Genomic DNA, 9,382 nt, shown 5'->3' with positions numbered 1-9,382 from the left:
CATGTCTGGAACACAACGCAGACAGTGCTTAGAGAACACAGAGAACGGAAAGGTCCATCTGGGTCAGTCCCAGAGCCCTCTGTCCCCTCTGTCGTCCGAGCCCACAAGCTCCTCTCCTGCCTCCAGCTGCCCACACTTAGAACCCCAGCCAAGTCCTTTGTCCTCCAGCTGGGCACACTTGGCTGGCTTCCCATGGAGGGTGGGCCGTCCATGGTCATTTATTGTTTGGTGCCAAATGTCCAGGCAATTGGAATGGCCATTGTCTTCTGGGACACTCCATGGGCCTGGGGCCCCAGGCAGCCAGCTGTCCCTCATGCCTGTATCTCTGGGTCTCTACAAGTAACACCTTTCCGCCCTCCTCTCACCTACTTAACCATGGGTAAGGCTAAGATTTTGTCAGGGATATTTTTAGTAAAAGTCAGGGCAGGTCACGGGCAATAAAGAAAAATTCACAGAAGCCCGTGACCTGTCCACGGGGAGTTCAGCTGCGGGGTCCCCACACCGCTCACAGTGGCTGGGCAGCTGTGGGAGCTCGCTTGGAGCGACGAGCTGAAGTCACAGAGGTCTCTGGAAGTCACGGATTCCGTGACTTCTGCAACCTCTGTGAAAAACTCATAGCCTTAACCATGTGTAACCCATGCCTGCTTGGTGTGCCGCTCTGTCCCCCTTCAGCAGCACCTAGACCAACTAAAGATGTGTGAACCTCCTACAGTCTTGGAGAGGAGAACAGGTCTTTTAGCTCACGCAGTAGAGGCTCGTCCATTAAGCTCCACAGATCCCCCTCTTTGATCCCAGCTGACGACAACGGGGGTCTGTGGGTGTTAAACATGCACCACATAGGGGACACTGAGGCACACACAATATTCATCCAAACTATTATGAAAAATTCCCACTGCACAACAATCCCGTTATTAGGCAGCTCCCTGGCTCTAACCCAGGGCTGGTCAGACACACGGGGGGGGCTCTGTAGCTGCAGAGAAGCTGCCCCTGTAACTCCAACCATGCAGATAACTGTTCCCTACCCTGTGCTCCTGGGCAGCCTCCTCCATGGGAACCACCCTGTGAGTGCGGTGCGCCCAGGATCGGTCACACACCAAGCAAAGGGGGGGTTGATCCTCCTGTCATGGAGTCCCTGGGCGATGCTCTGGAACTGCTCCCCATGAAGTCAGTCAGGACTCTGGGGTAGTCGCCTTTCTGTGAGCAGCCTGTCTTCAGGACACACAGCTCACACAGCTTCCACCTTCCTGGGTCTGACCTCGGAGCATTCAGCATCCTCTGCCTCTCCGTGCGCTTCCCACAGCGAGTCCGCTCAGGCGGTGCTCCTGGGGAAGCCAGAGGGTCCTGCACCCCAACTTCGCAGTCAGACGTGACTCTCAGCCAGCCAGTAAAACAGAAGGTTTATTAGACTACAGGAACATGGTCTAAAACAGAGCTTGCAGGTGCAGAGAACGGGACCCCTCAGCTGGGTCCATTCTGGGGGGCAGTGAGCCAGACAACCACTTCTGCACTTCACTCCATGTCCCAGCCAGCCCCAAACTGAAAACCCCTCCAGCCCCATCTCCTCTGGGCTTTGTTCCTTTCCCGGGCCAGGAGGTCACCTGATTCCTTTGTTCTCCAACCCTTCAGCTCTCACCTTGCAGGGGGGGGAGGGCCCAGGCCATCAGTTGCCAGGAAACAGGGTGTCGGCCATTCTCTGTGTCCAGACTGCTGCACACACATGCCCTCTAGGGCACTGCAATGATCATACACCCTTACCCCACCACCTAGATACTTAAGAACTGCCTAGGGGAAACTGAGGCACCCCCACACTATTCAGAGGAAACATTAAGAACAGTCCCACTTCGTCACACCTCCTCGCAGGAGAGTTTCAGAGCCTCCTGGTGCCTGTCACCCACTCTCTGCCCCTTGGGCTCTGGCCCTGCCTGCAGCCTCAGGCGTTTCACTCGCTCCGCCAGGTTCCCCAGCTGCCCGTGGGGATGGAGGTCTCTCTGCAGGGCGGTTTCTCTGCACTGGAGGCAGGAGAAGTTTGGCTCTGGCTCCCCCCAGCACTGGCTGAGGCAGGCCTGGCAGAAGTTCTGCCCACACTCAATGGTCACCGGGTCTGTGAAATACTCCAGGCAGATGGAGCAAGTCACTTTGTCCTGGAAGCTCTCGGCCAGGTCCCCGGCACCATGGCCCCCCCGCACTTTCCTGAGCAGAGGAAGTAGCCAGCAGCCCTTGAAATCTTTTTTTTGAGTCGATTGCACAACCAGGAGCCAATCACCCTCACCGGCGGGAAATTTAAACAAAACCAAAACCAAAGCAGAAGCCGTGCCCCCAGAAAAGCCCCCAAACAAGCAACGAGCTACTTAAAGAAATGAAGAGGTGATTTAATTACATACACAAAGAAGCCAAGGCTGCTCCCCTGTTTCTACGTCCCAGGATCACATTAGCAACGGGAGTCGGTGTTCAGCTCTTTGTCCTCTGTGACACATAAATCCTTCTCCTAGTCACTGCTTTCCAGGCTACCGTTCCCGAGGCTCTAGGTGCGGCCACCCGTCTCCATTCCCAGCTTTAGGGCCTTGCTTTTGGCTGCATTTGTTTTACTAATCCCAGTTTACCAAACTATCCAGGCTGCTCCATACAACGGCCCCATCATTAGCATTATTTACCACTCCTCCAAGCTGTGTTAGCCACAGTGATTTTATACTTACTTCCAGATCGTTAATTAAAAAGTTGAGACGTGAGGGGGCTACAGCCAATCCCTGTGGGGCCTCATTAACAGCTCCCCCATTCAGTGATGATGCCCCATTGACAGGTACAAGGTCAGACTTGGGGTCACAGAGCAGGGGGATTATTTTACTACTGTTTTATAATGCACCTCATTTATTTATTCACAGGCTCCACCTACAGTGTCTGTCACTGTTGTATCTGGGCCCTTCTGGGACAAGTCTAGTCTCATTTACACTGGATCCACTCCAAAGTGAATCCAGGCCATCCCTCCCAGCCTGCCCACGAATGCTGTCTGTGGAGATCTATCCCAGGAAACAGCCTCACTCAGCCATGCTAGGGCTGGTGCCCTGATTTCTTGGCTTCTGTGGAAACACTCCCAATGGCCTTTCCCCTCCCCCTTCCCGCACATGCTGCCCCAGGCGGGGCAGATCCCATCTGTCTAGGGTTCGCCCCGCTTCACCTGCCACCTTTCCACTCAGGGGACTCAGGGCACTTCAGTAATTCAACAAATGCCCTTGCTTTATTAGCACTGTGTCCAGGCCCTACTCAGGTATCAGGCCCCATTGTGCCAGGTGCTGCATACATACAGAACAAACAGACAGTCTCTGTCCCAAAGAGCTGCAATCTCCCTGCTTCCCTTCTCCCTGCAGGAAACCCTCTTTGCTACATCTTGGACCCGCTCCCACTGCTCTCTGGGTGATTGGCACTTTCACTAGATCAGAGCCTTAGAACATTTTCTATGTGTTTCTGAGCCTCTGAACCATTTAATAAAATCACATCTCTGGGTGAGTTATGGTTTTGCTCCTCCCCCACCAAATGGGAGCGTCCTGAATGCAGCCAAACAGCTGTTTTGTGGTGGGCAGAAGGCCCTGGAAGGGTGGGGGAGGAGTTGGTCAGCGGGAGATGCTCTGTGGGGAGGGCAGAGCTTGGCTGCCGGTGGCTGCTAAGCACCCACTAATTTTTCCCCATGGCTGCTCCAGCCCCGGGGCACCCATGCAGTCAGCGCCGATGATGCCCTCCCCCAAATCAAAAGTCCTTGAGATTTTGGGTGCATCTCTCCATGTTGTAAATGTTACCAGCTCCTGTGTGTGTGCGTGTCTCTCTGGGTGGGGGGGTCTGTGTGTGTTGATGCTTAAGTTGATTGTGAGGTCACGGATGCCAACAGCAAAGACTGTTCGGCCTCAGCATTCTTGCCCTGCCTTCAGTCTGCCAACTGCCTTGGTTGACAACGGCTGGTGACCCAAGGAGCTGCTGAGAGACGCGGACTAACCCTCTGTCAACAACTTCTTGCATCAGCTTTTTCCACAGGTTTTCGACAAAAGATGAGTTTTTACAGAAGGTAATTCCCACATTCTTTTCCTGCTCCTTCGATCGCACATGACAGGTTGGTGCCTCCTTCCCCACGGGCAGGGGTGGCCGACCTGGGGCTCCGGGGCCGCATGCGGCTCGTCAGAGGTTAATACGCGGCTCCTTGCACAGACCCGGACTCCGAGGCTGGAGCTACAGATGCCAACTTTCCAATACACTGTGGGGTGCTCACTGCTCAACCCCCTGCTCTGCCCCAGGTCCTGCCACCTCTCCACCCCTTCGCCCTAGTCCCCTGCCCCTTCCCCCAAGCCTGCCATGCCCTCGCTCCTGCCCCTTCCCCACCAGAGCCTCCTGCGCACTGCAGAACAGCCGATTGCGGTGGGTGGGAGGAGTGGGGAGGGAGGGGGAGGCGCTGACGGGCGAGGCTGCCACTGGGCGGGAGGTGCTGGAGGGGGTGGTGGATGGGGGCTGGTGGCGTGTTACTGGGGCTCTTTGGCAATGTTCATTGGTCAATTCTGGCTCTTCTCAGGTTCAGCTTGGCCCCCCCCGGTGCAGGGACGGGTGGGGGCCAGCGTTGCAACAGTCAGGTCTCAGCGTTCCGTTTTGATTTGAATGTGGGCATCTCTCCCTTCTCCGTCTGCTTCAGCCTGTCACGCTCTTTGGAGGCAGATTTCGATGCTTTTATTTTTCAGCAGACTAGCATGGGTGAATTTCCATGGCTATAACCTAAAGGGAAGATAAAAAACTGGTGTAGAATTTAGACTGATAGCTCCATCGATAGTATTTCCCTCGGAGTTGCCCCTAATGCACTCCTTGCCTTCCAGTAGTGAATAGAAACCGTCTGTCTCATGTCATGATTGTCTAATGTATGTGTATTGTATTCCCCCATTGGGCTACATAAAATAGACGTGTTAAATCCCCCCTGCAATTCCTTTCCAGAAAAGGGGTTTAAATAAACCGCAGCCTCAATTTGTCATGGGTCTCGCTGTGATTTCTTTGTCATTGTTTGGGTGGCCTATTGTTCTCATTGGACGTTATAAATAGTATGGTAAATTCTTCAGTTAAAGTTTACTTGTTATTTTCCCCCTGCTAATACAGTCCAGATTTTGGAATAGTTGAGAATAAGTCAACATATTTGCAGCTGCTAATCCATCCTTCCAGACCCTCAAGCCTTCTAGATGAGAATCTTTGTTCCTTTTCCTGGCTTCTCTGGGAACAGAGGTGTCTTGGTTTTTGGCTTGGCCCTGTCTGTTCCCAGAGTCCCAACATTCTGTGCGCAAAGGAGTGGGGTTAATAATGAAGCATTTTTGCAACTAGGCCCCGGCAATGAGCAAAGAAAACAGAAATTGACCTTGGCTGTTTCCATGTCTGTCCATTGGCAAAGGAGGCGTGAGCTCCATGGGGTGAGAGTCAGACTAGGAACTGGAGCCAGTGACTGGGCTAGGACGGGATTACAGATCTGGTGCGTGGAGGTTTCTTGTTATAGAGCAAAAGGGGAGAAGCTGTGATGTGCTGTGTCCAAGAAAGGCTGTGACAAAGGTGGAACGGGGATCCTGGTGCCTCTCCCCAAGGAAACCTCAAAGCATCTCCTCTTGGACAGGAGCAGCAATTTTCATCCTAGCCGTTAAAGGCAACTTGAGGTTCATAAATTCACAGTTTCAAAGGCTCTAAGGCCAGCCCTGATCATCTAGTCTGACCTCCTGCATAACACGGGCCCTGGAACTTTCCCAGAAGAATTCCTCTTTCACCATGGTCCCAAATGTCTTCATCTGGGGCTGGGTCTAGTCATGGGGGTAGAGCTCAGTGATAGAGTGTTTGACTGCACATTAAGTGGTCCTTGGTTCAAATCGAAGTGCCCCCATTGAAGCCTTTGTTAATAAGCAGCAAATTTCAAAGAAACAAAGGATTCAAAAATGAACTAGATAAATTCATGGAGGATAGGTCCATTAATCACTGTTAGCCAAGATGGGAAGGGATGGTGTCCCTGGCCTCTGTTTGCCAGAAGCCAGGAGTGAGCAACAGGAATGGATCACTTGATGATTCTCTGTTCAATCCCTCTGGGGCACCTGGCACTGGCCACTGTCGGAAGACAGGATACAGGGCTAGATGAACCTTTCGTTTGACCCAGTGTGGCCAGTCTTTTGTTGTTTATATTCTTTTGTTGTATGAACCAGTCCTGACTATTAGAGAAGCAGATGGCTTCAAAAGACCACTCTCTTGGATCTGCGAATCCTGGGCAGACTAATTCCCTTCCTTTAGAGTAGGACAGAAAAACCCATTTCCTCCGTCTTTCTATTCCAGGCTTCGTTCCTTTTTTCAAACACTCACCTCTGGGGAGCACAGAGAGAGCCATGTGCACACGGTGGTCGTCCAACCGGCAGCCATGGAGGCATGCTCTGCCATCAGCCAGCAAGAACAGGCCTTGCCAGAGAAGCCCACGAGAAGCAAATGCTCGTGGAAGATCCTATCAGGCATGAAAAGACTCTGTGTCTGTAGCCAGTCTGACAACTCGATGGCAGATAGCGATGAGGAGAGAACAGTTTCCTCTCCAAGAAGGTGGACGTGCTTTTCCCTGAAGAAGGAGAAGAAGAAGAAGAAGAAGAAAGCAGCCAAGAACCAGGTGGCGTCAGAGGAGGAGAAGCTGCAGGAGAAGCAAGACCAAGTTGAACTGGATCTTACAGGTGAGGATACAAACCACATGGTTAGCAAGGAGCATGTGAGGAATACTCACACCAGTCACTCTACAAGCCTTATGGAAGCCGGGGAACGGTCCCGCTATTGTGGGGAACTTTCCTGGCTTCTGCACTACTCCGGTGAAATGGGCTAGAGGAAGGATCTGAGTCCTCGCTCCCACTTCCTTTCCCCAGAGGCCTCCCTGCCCTGGAGGACTCCCCTTCCACTCTCCTGTCTGGCAGAGTCCTCGTAACCCCGACAAGGCTGGGCCCAGGATTCCTGGGGGGGCTCGACCCCCAACCTTGCTGTGGCCACCCAGGACAGGGGCTAGGGTGTCCCCACTCCGGGGTGCTCTCTCTGCACTGAGTGCTTCCCAGACCCACTGATATTTACATACGATTTAAAGCAAATACAGTTTATTTAATCAGCAATTAATGTAAAAAAGAATAAGGAAAAATGGGAAAGATGAAAGGAAAACACATCACCCCGCTCTGTGGCAGGGAACATCACAAACCATGTCTCTGGAACGTCAGGGCCGTTCACAGTTGGTTCCTTGTAGGTCCCAGGCCCCTTCTCCGGCCCTGGCTGTGCTGCAGGGATGCTGCGGGTCGGACACTTGCTCTGGTGGTGACCACACCCCTCCAGCCTTTGGGGAGTGGGACCCTCCTTCCCGCCGGGTTCAGATCCCCCTCCCAGACTGGCCTGCAAGGACCCTCGGCTGGGGGTGTCTCTCTGCGCTGGGCCCTTTGCCAGGGTCCCCCCTTGGCTGGCCCCCGTTGCTCTCCGCACCCAGCTCCAGACTGCTCCAGCTCCAGCCCCAGCCCCACTGTTCGAGCTCCGGCTCCACCCTGCCTCAGCACGGATGCTGCTGCTCTGCCTCCAGCCCCCGGGGCTGCTTCTCCGGCCCCGCTGGCTCTGTCGCTGCAGCCCTGCTCCCAGCCCAGGGTCTGCTCTCCCTGGGCTGTCTCTCTGCCCCGCTGGCTGGCCCGCCTCTGCTCCCCAGCTCAGCTCGGGCCCCTGCTCTCTCCTTAGCTCGGCCCCACGCTGCCTGAGCCAGGCAATTCCAGCTCACGCGGAGGATGGGGACCTTTCTGACCCCCTGACTCCGTCATTAGCCTGCCCGCCCTGTCAATCAGGCTGACCTGGAGCGTTGGCCTCTCCCCATGGCCCCTGAGGACTGTCAGTATCAGAGTCCTGGTTTCCCATCCACCCTTCCCCTTCCTTTTGGGACTGGGACCTAGCCAACCAAAAACCCCACTGAGTTTGAGTAAGGGGCCAACAGTCCCCTTATACTTCCACATCAGGGCCGTCTCATGGGACAGTGATGGGTACCTCAGACTCTGGAATCCATTCAGTGCCTGATCCTCTTGGAGAGGGTGGCAAAGGTCCATCGCTGAGGTGGGGAGAGCTGACAATGTCAGGTCACGCCCCTCTGGGGGTCTGGCTCTGTGGGATGGGGAGTACTAACATTGCTCCAGGCTGTAAGGGGAACAGAGAGGCTGGACGTTGTAGGAAATCATTTCTTTTCTCCTGGATTGGGTCCCTTTCATCAGGAAAATGCTCCCGAGGTCTCAGCAGGTCACAGCTGGGAACCATACCAGAGCTGAGTCATTGCTTCTTGGGGGGTTAAATGCAAAATGAGGCCTGTTGCCTGTCACTGACGGGAAATGTGGGCAAGGGGAGAGGAAGAGTAGAAAAGAAAAGAAACTGGCCCCTAGGTAAGAGGAAGCCTCATGTGGTAAAAGTCCCTGGCTAAGAGGCATGAGATCGGAGTTCTCTGCTCAGTTCTGCCAACAACCTTCAGTCCGACCCGGGGCAATTCGCTTCAGGGCTCTGTGCCCAGCTTCCACCCTCTGAAACCAGGGAGAAGACATGGAAAAGCAAAATGTTAAGAATGTTTCTTTCTGCTGCAGGGACGAAGAAGGAGCCGTCGGAGACGAAGGAGAAGTGGGAAAAAGGGAGCCCAGAAGAGCAGGAAGAAGAGCGCGCTCCCGTCTCCTCATTAACGAGCATCTCCCCTAGGACGATGGTAATGACGCTGTGTGGCTGTGCTCATGGAAAGCACCCCTTGCTGTGTGTGTTCATATCTCCCGGAGCTGGGATCTCTGACAGGAGAACGACCTGCCCCTTGCTCAGGGGGCTGAAAAGGAACACTCTTGAAGTGGGATCAACTCCAGCCAGTCTTTACGAGTTTCTCTGGGTTGTCGAAGGAGGCCCAGTTTGACAAGGGGGTTTAGGCACCTCAAGAAGTCCAGGGGTGCTTCGTGGGATTGGCAGACGTGCCTGGCTCAGGTGCCTGATTCTGAGGCACTTCCCATGGCCCACAGGCACGGCTGAAAGTCAGACCAGGCCCATCCCTGCCCTTGTCGGGGTGACCCGCATATCTCCTGGCTGTGGGGTTCTGGCCCATCTCGTGGCACCAGGACCACTTCGAGACAGAACCGATGAGTCTGCTCTCCAGCCTGAGCTAACAGCCGCATGGGTTTTAGCTCCTGTGGCAGGGGCTCCTGCATTGAGATCCCAGGTTCGATCCCGCCTGCCGACATCTGGCTCCGTCCGAGGTACAAAGGCACCTCGAAGCCCTTGTGACTCTTGCTGTCAGGGACAGAGCACCCTGCAGCGCATACAAAAGTCTGCAATTCTGGGAGCTCCTGAGGTGCCGGGGGGCTGGAGTGTGGAGGCGAGTCGG

Source organism: Caretta caretta, chromosome 11 (genome assembly GCF_965140235.1).
Source record: "Caretta caretta isolate rCarCar2 chromosome 11, rCarCar1.hap1, whole genome shotgun sequence".
Lineage (NCBI taxonomy): Eukaryota > Metazoa > Chordata > Testudines > Cheloniidae > Caretta > Caretta caretta.
This window is presented reverse-complemented; position numbering follows the sequence as displayed.